This window comes from Sinocyclocheilus anshuiensis, unplaced genomic scaffold, assembly GCF_001515605.1.
Source record: "Sinocyclocheilus anshuiensis isolate Anshui unplaced genomic scaffold, SAMN03320099.WGS_v1.1 scaffold23, whole genome shotgun sequence".
Taxonomy (NCBI): domain Eukaryota; kingdom Metazoa; phylum Chordata; class Actinopteri; order Cypriniformes; family Cyprinidae; genus Sinocyclocheilus; species Sinocyclocheilus anshuiensis.
In genome coordinates this window covers 1,373,924-1,383,716 of record NW_015552545.1, presented here as the reverse complement: position 1 = coordinate 1,383,716, position 9,793 = coordinate 1,373,924, and the positions used below count along the sequence as shown (strand labels likewise).

General features: G+C 36.4%; 1 protein-coding gene across 1 annotated transcript in view; it reads left to right on the top strand.

Moving 5' to 3' along the window:
• dlgap1a (discs, large (Drosophila) homolog-associated protein 1a) overlaps window positions 1-9,793 on the top strand; it is a 142,522-nt gene that overhangs the window by 46,268 nt on the left and 86,461 nt on the right. Inside the window, exon 2 of the mRNA XM_016454553.1 lies at window positions 877-953. The gene's annotated coding sequence lies outside the window, so the exon portion shown is untranslated. The remainder of the gene's footprint in view (window positions 1-876; window positions 954-9,793) is intronic.

Sequence of the window (9,793 nt, the reverse complement as noted above, 5' to 3'; positions counted from 1 at the left end):
TTTTGAGACTTTAGTCTTTGCAACTTCAGGGATCTTATCTATTCACGAACAGCTTGTAACACTCCAAAGAGAAAGGAAAACTTGAAATCGCATCATATGACCCCTTTAAGATGCGTTTTTTTTTCCTTTCTACATGTTATCTTAAGGGTTTTTCCCATTATTTTAATTGTAGTTTTAGTATAACATTATAATACCATTCATATTTTTACTTTTTTATAATTGAAAGAAGAAACCAATCGGATGTATAGTTGACATTTGAGGCTTAATTAAGTTTTTCAGTTAGAGTGTTTTCAGCTTGTTTATTTTCATATAAAAATACAGCATGCAGTTGCATCAAACAATGATATAAACATCATTCAATGTAAATTGTGATAATCGTAATTAATAATCGCAATTACAGTTTCAAGGGAATAATCGACAATTATGATTTTTGTCATAATCATGCAGCCCTACTTGAACTGCACTGCTCTTAGAAATTCTGGGTGGTCTGAAACATGATTAATTAATATTTCCCGTGCGTATTTCCAAGGACAACTTCTACCTGTCTGTAAATGCACTTTATATTTATTTAGTCATGTTTGTTTACAAGCCTATCTTTTGTCTGCGAGCCTTTAAAGAGTGTGTCAGTAAGAATCCTCTGCTCGTTCTCTCTCACCCCGTGTGTTTGAAGTGCCTTTGCCTTCAACCCTCTCCTTCTGTCTTCATCTCGGGTAATAAACACGCACCTACTTCTAATGAGAACCATAAAGCCTCTCCCATGTTATTCTTCTCTTGCTCAAATTAGGTAGCAGTACATTTTCTGGCTTTGTGAATGTCCGTGTTGGTGCTCTTGATAAATTTAATAACCTCAGTTCTGTTTCTCTTTATCCCCGTCAGGTTGGTGTGGAGTTTTGTAACAAAAGAATTCCTGTGTGCACTGGAATATATCAGCCGAAAATGAGGAACTGTTGAGCGTGAGTATGAGTTCATGTGTTCCCCAAATATTGTGTTGTATTATGAGCTTTGTGGAAATCCGCCTGGTTTGCTAAGGCTGTTTGTTCGGTATCATTCAGATTAACCTCATTCTTGACCTGATTGTAATATGCTTAATAATAATTGAATTAGATGGGACATTGTTTAATATGCAACTCTCTGTTAGGGTTAGTGTTAGGGTTACGGTTATCTTTCAAGTTGGTTTCATATGGTTTTTAAAATCTGTAGACCATTTTCAAGAACAATTACTGACAATTACTGGGGGGGGGGTTGTATTATCTGTATTATCCTATCTGAGGGTTGTCCCCCCTAAAAATATGATTAAAATCCACACTGTGCATTGTAAATAACAATGTTTTATACTTTAAATAATTGTGTAAGTAGTAAAACAACACAAACGGGGCAAAAATGCGTTTTAAGTTTAGAAACATTTTGAGTCTCCCCTCCCTTGCCTCACAGTGCTTTGGTCCAAATGCCTGCTTTCCTCTTTTACATCACCTCTACACACGAGTCCGGTGAGAGAGAACAAAGCCAATAGTTGTGGAACTCCAGTAAGTAAGGCTGTCAAGGCTATTTTATTCACTTAAACATCGGATGAAGTGATTATTTTCTCTTTAATACAGATTATGCCAATGTATTTTTCGATGAGTCCGCTATGTTAGCAATAATAACGTTACCTGCTTGAGGGAAAGGGTTGCCAGGTTTACATAACAAAACCCACTACTCAAAACTAGCCCAAACTATCCGTGTTTCGAGGGGGTACCCCGGCTAAAATACACGTTATTGGGGTCGCTTCAACCCGCGGACATGAAAAACAACCCGCGGCAACAGTGATAAAGTAGCCCAATTCCACAGAAAAACCACGGACTTGGCAACACTGTGACGGATAGTAATGTCTACAACGGATGCAAGCGCTGTCACGGCGCGACCACAACAGCTTTAAGTTGTCTAATTTGGCACGGTCTCTCTGCTGCACTAATTGTAGTAAGCCCATTCCTCTGTGTATACATATCCTTACAAGTACAATTTTAGCTGTATTATTTGTGTCCCCTTCAAAAATTGCTCTTGGAGAAATTTTATGTTAAGCGAGCATGTCACAGCAGAAGGTGAAACACGTGGTGGGAGATGCACTTTCTCAGAATGGTGGCTCTGTGTTGCCTGTGGCAAGAGCTCTGCTCATTAAATTTTCAGTTTAATATCTCCATATTTCCCCTCTTTTCCCATGTTCTGCTCCCCATTTAAAACCGCTTTATCTGATGAGAGCATGAGCTAAAAAAGTTAAAGAAAATTAGGGATTTTTTTGTCCAGTTTTTGTTAGTGATACTACCTGAATCACAAACGAGGGATAATGGAAGTGAGACACATTTGTGACCCTCATTTTTTAAACGGCAGCTATGCGCTGGTGGGCATATGATGCTCACGCTGAGTACAGATGACACATTGTAGTACAAATCCCACTACTACATCAAAATGACAGATGAGTCAATCATTATTGATTCTCCTGAAGAAGAAAATCACTGTATCCCCAAATATAGAAATTTTATGTTTATTGTCCCCCCTACAGTTAGACAAAATTTACGCCTCTGGTTATAACATATTTTTTCTTAGATCGTGAGTGTACCCATCTGAATCAATATTTTAAATATTTTAATTTCATTATTTCATAAGCCCGCCCCCGCCCCATTCTCATATCAGGACTGTTGTACCTCCCTGAAATTTTTGACTTAATGCCTGCCAAAATATTAAAATAAATTTTAATGCAGAAATGAAAAACATGCACATCATCCAAGTCGTTGTATTTACAATATAAATTAGACTTTTTTTAATATAAATTAGTAGATAAAGTGAGCCTCATGTCATTGACACTTTACAGTTTTGCTCAAGTAAAAATTGCATTTAAGGATGTTTAGATATTTTTACTGGAATTCGACAGCAACCTATTATGACAATCCAGATGTTCACAAATGACCTCCAGTTGTCGTAGCTTTAGGCTAGCAGCTAAACGGAGTGCTTTGAGACAAATATATTGAGTATGGAGGAACCATGAGCCAGCCTTGGGTTTCTTCCATGGCTGTGTCTCCTGTGAATCAGCAGTGTATGTGGATTAACTGTCCTGCACAGGACTATCATCTGATACTGCACTGGATGAGAGTCATGGCTGTTAAGTTATCTAGGAGTGCTCTGTAGAAGACTAATCTGACACACACTGATAAGGGCTTTTGGAGTGCTGCAGCCCGGCTGCTTTCATTAAGACAGAACTGTTTGCTACACAGAAACACCAGTTAAATGGAGGCAGTGACACGGCCTACGTAATTTAATCACACTCATGTGCTGCATGAATGTTCAATCTATAGCTTCCATAACGCAAGCAAAACAATAATTTCACTGCATAGTGGGTCTGCAGTGTTTGATAAGATGTGATTTGATTTGAAACACTTTAGTTTTCCATTTTTCGTGTTTTTGAATTCTGTGGGAATAGATGTTGAAATATGGAAGAGCATATGAATCATTCTTTCTGAATTTGTATTTTCAGTGCAGTTGTAACCGCATGTACCCTTTGCTAAAAAAGAACATTGGAAATGAGAGGTTGTTAAACTTACAACTATCAATTGTCTAGATCATCCATATATTTTAATAAACATTCTAATCCCACGTAGCATGACACATAATGTCGGGAGCACTTTGAAATAAATGCGGCATTTAAAAGAAAACATAATTCAGTCCACAACAATGTCTGAGTATAAGTCGATCTGAAGAGCAGTGCTTGATGACTAATCTAGAATGACGTCCATTGACTGCGAGGTGACAGCCAAGAACCGAGGAAGATATGATGCCACTTTTTTTTTTTTTAAATGCATTAATGTAATAAATTTTTGGTTCCTGAGGGTTCAAATTCTACTAGCTGTGTTCTTGATCTGAAATCAATATTGTTCTTTTCTTTTAGGTCATGACAGTATGAGTTATAAAACCTAGTTAAACAGCTAGAAGCAAGGGCATAGGAATGTTCTCAAAAGTGGGTGGGGCATAGTGTTAACATTTTCAATGTGACTCCTGAATATTAATTAGGTGATGTAACATATGCCTATTAGTCCTAACTGATTTCCAGTAAAAAGATTTCCTGGTAACTATAGTAGGATTTAACTGATAGGCTTCTACGTCTCCTAAAGATAAGTCAAAACAAAACTCTTAAAATGTAGTGATTATTTCCAAAGTATGAACTTTTTTTTTTTTTTTTAAGATATTGCTTATGTTATAATGATTGCTTTGTTTTTCATCTGGTTAGAAGAATAAAGGTGTGACACTGTAATTTAGTTTAGTAAATTTGGGTGAAATTAAAGTTGTGATGTAACAGAAGAGCATTTCTTCTGTATTGTGACACATTGTGACTGTATTGTGTATTGTTGCGATGTTTTTTATTTCATACTGGCCTTGATAAAATAAATGGCAAAAGTTCTGAAAAGAACATGGGCACACATTAAGGCAAAAGACTCATTGAGAAAGAAAAGCTGATGCTTCACCTTGACAATAGTTCTTCAACACAGCTTCTGTTTCACATTTTCCAGTATGGTTTTGTAATGTCATTTCTCTAGACTGGGATGTTTGATATGGACTTTGGAGCGATGATAAACTCTCATAAAGGATGAAGAGAAAGGACTCCATAAATAAAGCATCCCTAAGTTCGGTGACAGAGCTGCATTGAAGTTGCTGGCATTTTCTAAAAAAAATAGGCCATGTTTTGCCATTTATGTGTGCTGTTGCCTGTCTTTTGTGAGCGAGAGCGAAACAAGCCGTTTTTGGCACCAGCGAGCATGTCACAGCAGAAGGTGAAACACGTGGTGGGAGATGCACTTTCTCAGAATGGTGGCTCTGTGTTGCCTGTGGCAAGAGCTCTGCTCATTAAATTTTCAGTTTAATATCTCCATATTTCCCCTCTTTTCCCATGTTCTGCTCCCCATTTAAAACCGCTTTATCTGATGAGAGCATGAGCTAAAAAAGTTAAAGAAAATTAGGGATTTTTTTGTCCAGTTTTTGTTAGTGATACTACCTGAATCACAAACGAGGGATAATGGAAGTGAGACACATTTGTGACCCTCATTTTTTAAACGGCAGCTATGCGCTGGTGGGCATATGATGCTCACGCTGAGTACAGATGACACATTGTAGTACAAATCCCACTACTACATCAAAATGACAGATGAGTCAATCATTATTGATTCTCCTGAAGAAGAAAATCACTGTATCCCCAAATATAGAAATAACATGTGCTGTCATTGGCTTACATCTTACTTTTTGTGTGTCTCTTTTTAACTTTTAAGTTTTGATTTACATTTTGTTCCTGCAGTTTCATATGCATGCATGTCTTGCATGCAGTAGAAGTTGATTAGCCTTTCTTGTTGCATAAGACAAGATAACTTTACGTAATGTAAAGCATGACATTATAAAGTGTACGTAGTGCATGTAACTCCAGGATATGCTGTTGAGACACTTAAAGGTTATTATGGATATCTTCATGCTTACATTTCTCTTCAGGCAGTAGTTATTCAACATGCTTTCAGCACAGAATCACTGCAAAACCTAGTCAGCTGCCTCCAGGTAGGCAACTGAATTGTTATCCCAAGATACCTTGCTTTGGACATATTCAAAGGTAGCATTGCATGTACCCTAAACGGTGACGGCAATCTCAGAATGCACTGAGCAGTTTAAGATGGTGGATATGAGAGAGAAAACACTGAAACGGTGATTAAAGTTTAAATTAATAAAAAAAAACTACATTTGTGTGTACGACACTACCATTCCAAAGTTTAATGTTAGTATTTTTTTAAATATTATTATTATTATTATTTATTTATTTAATTTTTTAAAGAAATTAATACTTTTTTTAGGGATGCACCGATACCATTTTTTCAGAACCGATCCGATTCGATACCAAAAATTCGGAGCATCAGCCGATACCGATCCGATACCAGCTCAGTTTTTTTTTTTTAAATCGTTGTTGAATTTCTATACCTCTGTGTGTTGACCTGATCATCACTCTTTTGTGTGTTAAACACAATCTACTAAATGTAGACAACTTCTAACAAATGAAAAAATATATAATCATAATTTATAACAAAAATACTATTATAAACTAGGTTAGTGGATAACTCGGAAGCAAAAGTTACTCTAGAAAAATCATGAGTGCACAATAATTTTATAAAATCTAAACATTTAGTGAAAAAACATTATTTTGTGGGGAACAAATAAGAGTGAATAAGTGTAAGACTAAATCTGGTAAAATGTTACACATTCATGAAAAACAAGTAAATATATTCATATATAAATATATACTATACATTAAAATTAAAAGACATTTCTTTTAAATGTATGATCTATGTATACACAGTAATGAGGCAGCAACATATGATAGATCAAGAAATGCTATTAATAATCTTTCATTGAGCATAAGTGTTATAATATGAAAGGCTCCAATACAGAGTGGCAAAAAGCTCTTATGCGCATTCTGTGCACAGAATGATGATCTTGAAGCAAGATGGAGTCACAGTGCGCAGCGCTCCACAATCACATAGAAAAGTTCAAAGCACAGAGATATTGATGCGTAGTGTATAATATCTGTGCGATAGTTTATTGAGCCTTTTCTTTTAACAGTTTAAAGTTTCAGGTACTGTGCTCGTGAAGTACAATTTATTCATAGTGCTCTCTACTCCACTGTTGTGATCTAATAGACACCCGGTAAAAAGTAACATAATTTAGAAATAGCACTAAACTCCAGCAAGATAAAGTCTTTACAGATCAAGTATAAGTATAGGAACATTGAGTTTTATCGCCTTGATTGTCGTAAAATGCGACACAGTTTGCATGCTGAATGGAGGAAGACAGACAGCCTCAGCGGAGAGAAGAGTTTACGTCATCTTAAATTTAACGACTTATTCATTCATTAATATTCATCTGTATTTTTCTCCATTAAATGTATGAAATCCCAGAATACACGCTCCCGATAAATATTTATTAAAGCATCAATATTCACAGAACACTGTTATTTTTAACTAAAGCAAGCGGCTGCTGCGTGCATGGTTTGTCATGGTAGAATGCCAGCAAAGAACGCTGCATTAATAATCTCTAAAAGACATCTCAGTTCATCGCAATCTCACAAATCTCTGTTATAACACAATAAATATATGCATAAGGAATCTTTGATAATGTCTACAATTCGTGTGTTATAATGAGAGGATTCGTGAGCGCGCAAATTTCAGCACTGCATTGCTCAACGCTGCAAACACGTGTTAGGCTATAGCCTAAATAGAAACTCTGCATACGCTTGCACCTGTTAATCGTTTATATATTATATTAGTTCATGTTGCTTTTGTGCAATAGATGAATAACAGTTTATTTGTTTTAGATATTTTATGTTTAGATACTTTTATTTTGCGGGAGTCCCGTGAATCATTTTATTCTCCCGCATCCTGCATACACACAAGTGTCTACCCGCCCGCAGCAGCACTCTCCCATCTTGTCCCGCGCCGCGCTCTGTCGCGTCGGGTCTCGCGGGAGCAGGTCTCTAATCCACTGGCACTTGACTCGACAATGCGTGTGCTACATCTTTTTTCCAATCTCTAGATTATAAAACACTGCATTCTGTCAGCAATGTAACATGGCAGTAACGTATACGAGACTTCGGCTTGTAACTATACTCTAATTACTATTTTGAAAATTATAACACGTTAAATTACTCCGTTACTAAAAAAGTAATCAAACTACAGTAACGCGTTACTAAGTAATGCGTTACTGCCCAACACTGATCATGAAGTAATGGCTGCTGAAAATTCAGCCTCAGAGGATTAATAAATTAAAATTTTATAAATAAAATTTGTATATATATTAAAGTGGAAACATTTTAGTTTTAGGAAACATTTTACATTGTAGTAATATTTCCCAATATTACTGTTTTACTGTATTTTTGATAAATGCAGCCTTGGTGATCATAACAGACTTCTTTCAAAAACTTAATATTTGACTGACCCCAAACTTTTGAATGGTAGTGTATGTATATTTGTGTGTGTTGTTCCTCTGTCATCACCCGTATTGAAATCTCTCTTGCGCTTTACATGAGGAGCACTACATGTATGACACACATGTATGAGTTGCTGCCTATGTAGAGTGTTCCAAATCAGTCACTTAGGAAGATCTATTTCAGTTTGGATTCTGTCATAGACGGCAGCTGTGTATGTAGGCGAGCGAGGCAGCTCACTAGGTTTTGTAACAGACCTAATGAATTTCCTTCCTTCCATAAGCATCTTAACAGAAAATTTGGCCTTGTGACTATTCACACTCATTGTTATAATTTTAATTGTGCGTGTTGACTTCATATTAACATGGCACTCTCTTATTAAGCATATCCTGTGTCTTAGCAGCTCATGGCAGATCGTTTGCTACACGGCACCAGAAATATCTCCTCGGATGAAAAATGGTTGTGCATTTCATGAAACCCCAATGAGAAACAGTCTCGCAGCAGAGACTTCCTTTCCCCACCATTACTTCTGACCTACAAACACACGTGTGAGTCAAGCTAGTAGTTACTAGCGTCACTGATTCAGTGCTCACATGTGAGGCACGAGCGCTGTGAGCACATCCTCTTTCTCAGAATCAGAGGCTTTATTTGCCAAGTATATGCTTATGTTTTTTGACTAACATCATGTACAGAGAAAACCTCTAGACACAGTATTGAAATTAAAGTAACACTTTAGATTAGGGAACACATTCACTACTAACTAAGAGTTCTTACCTCAATAAACTCCAAATTACTGCTTATTGATAGTTAGTAAGTTAGTTGTTGTTGTAGTTTAGGTATTGGGTGAGGTTAAGGGATCTAGAATATGCTCATGCAGAATAAGGCATTATATATACTAATAATCAGCCAATATGCTAGTAATACGCATGCTAATAAGCAACTTAATAGTGAATAGTGTTCCCTAATCTAAAGTGTTACCAAATATTATACACTATTGTTCAGAAGCTTGGCATCATTAGGATCAAATTATTGATCAAAAGTGAAGACATTCATAATGTTAGAAAATATTTTTCTTTTCAAATAAATGCATTTTCCTTTGAACTTTCTATTGATCAACAAATCCTGAAAAGAATGTTACAAGGATTCCACAAAAATGTTAAGCAGCACAAATGTTTCCAACATTGATAATAAGAACTGTTTTTGAGCACCAAATCTGCATATTAGAATTTAAGAATGATTGGTAACACTTTAGTACAGGAACCAATTCTCACTATGAACTAGTTGCTTATTAGCATGCCTATTATTAAAGGGGTCATATGATGTTGCTAAAAAGAACATTATTTTGTGTATTTGGTGTAATGAAATGTGTTTATGCGGTTTAAGGTTAAAAAAACATTATTTTCCACATACTGTACATTATTGTTTCTCCTCTATGCCCCCCCTTTCTGAAATGCGTCGATTTTTACAAAGCTCATCGGTCTGAAAAGCGACGTGTGTTCTAATTGGCCAGCTATCCAGTGTGTTGTGATTGGCCGAATACCTCAAGCGTGTGACGGAAATGTTATGCCCCTTACCATACTGTGATGCCCTGTCAGGCCGGAGCGACGAGACAAAAACATGAAAACCCATTATAAACGAGGCATTTGTTGCATCTAGTGGGGACATAATTACGGATTATAATGACTTATACTGTCTTTTAACGCGTTGCGTTGCATCGCGCCACCTAAACATAAAACCATGTCTGCATTCGTGATCGGAGAAATGACAAACAACAAGCCCTACTCTACACTGCCCAAAAAACTCGCTTTAAATATA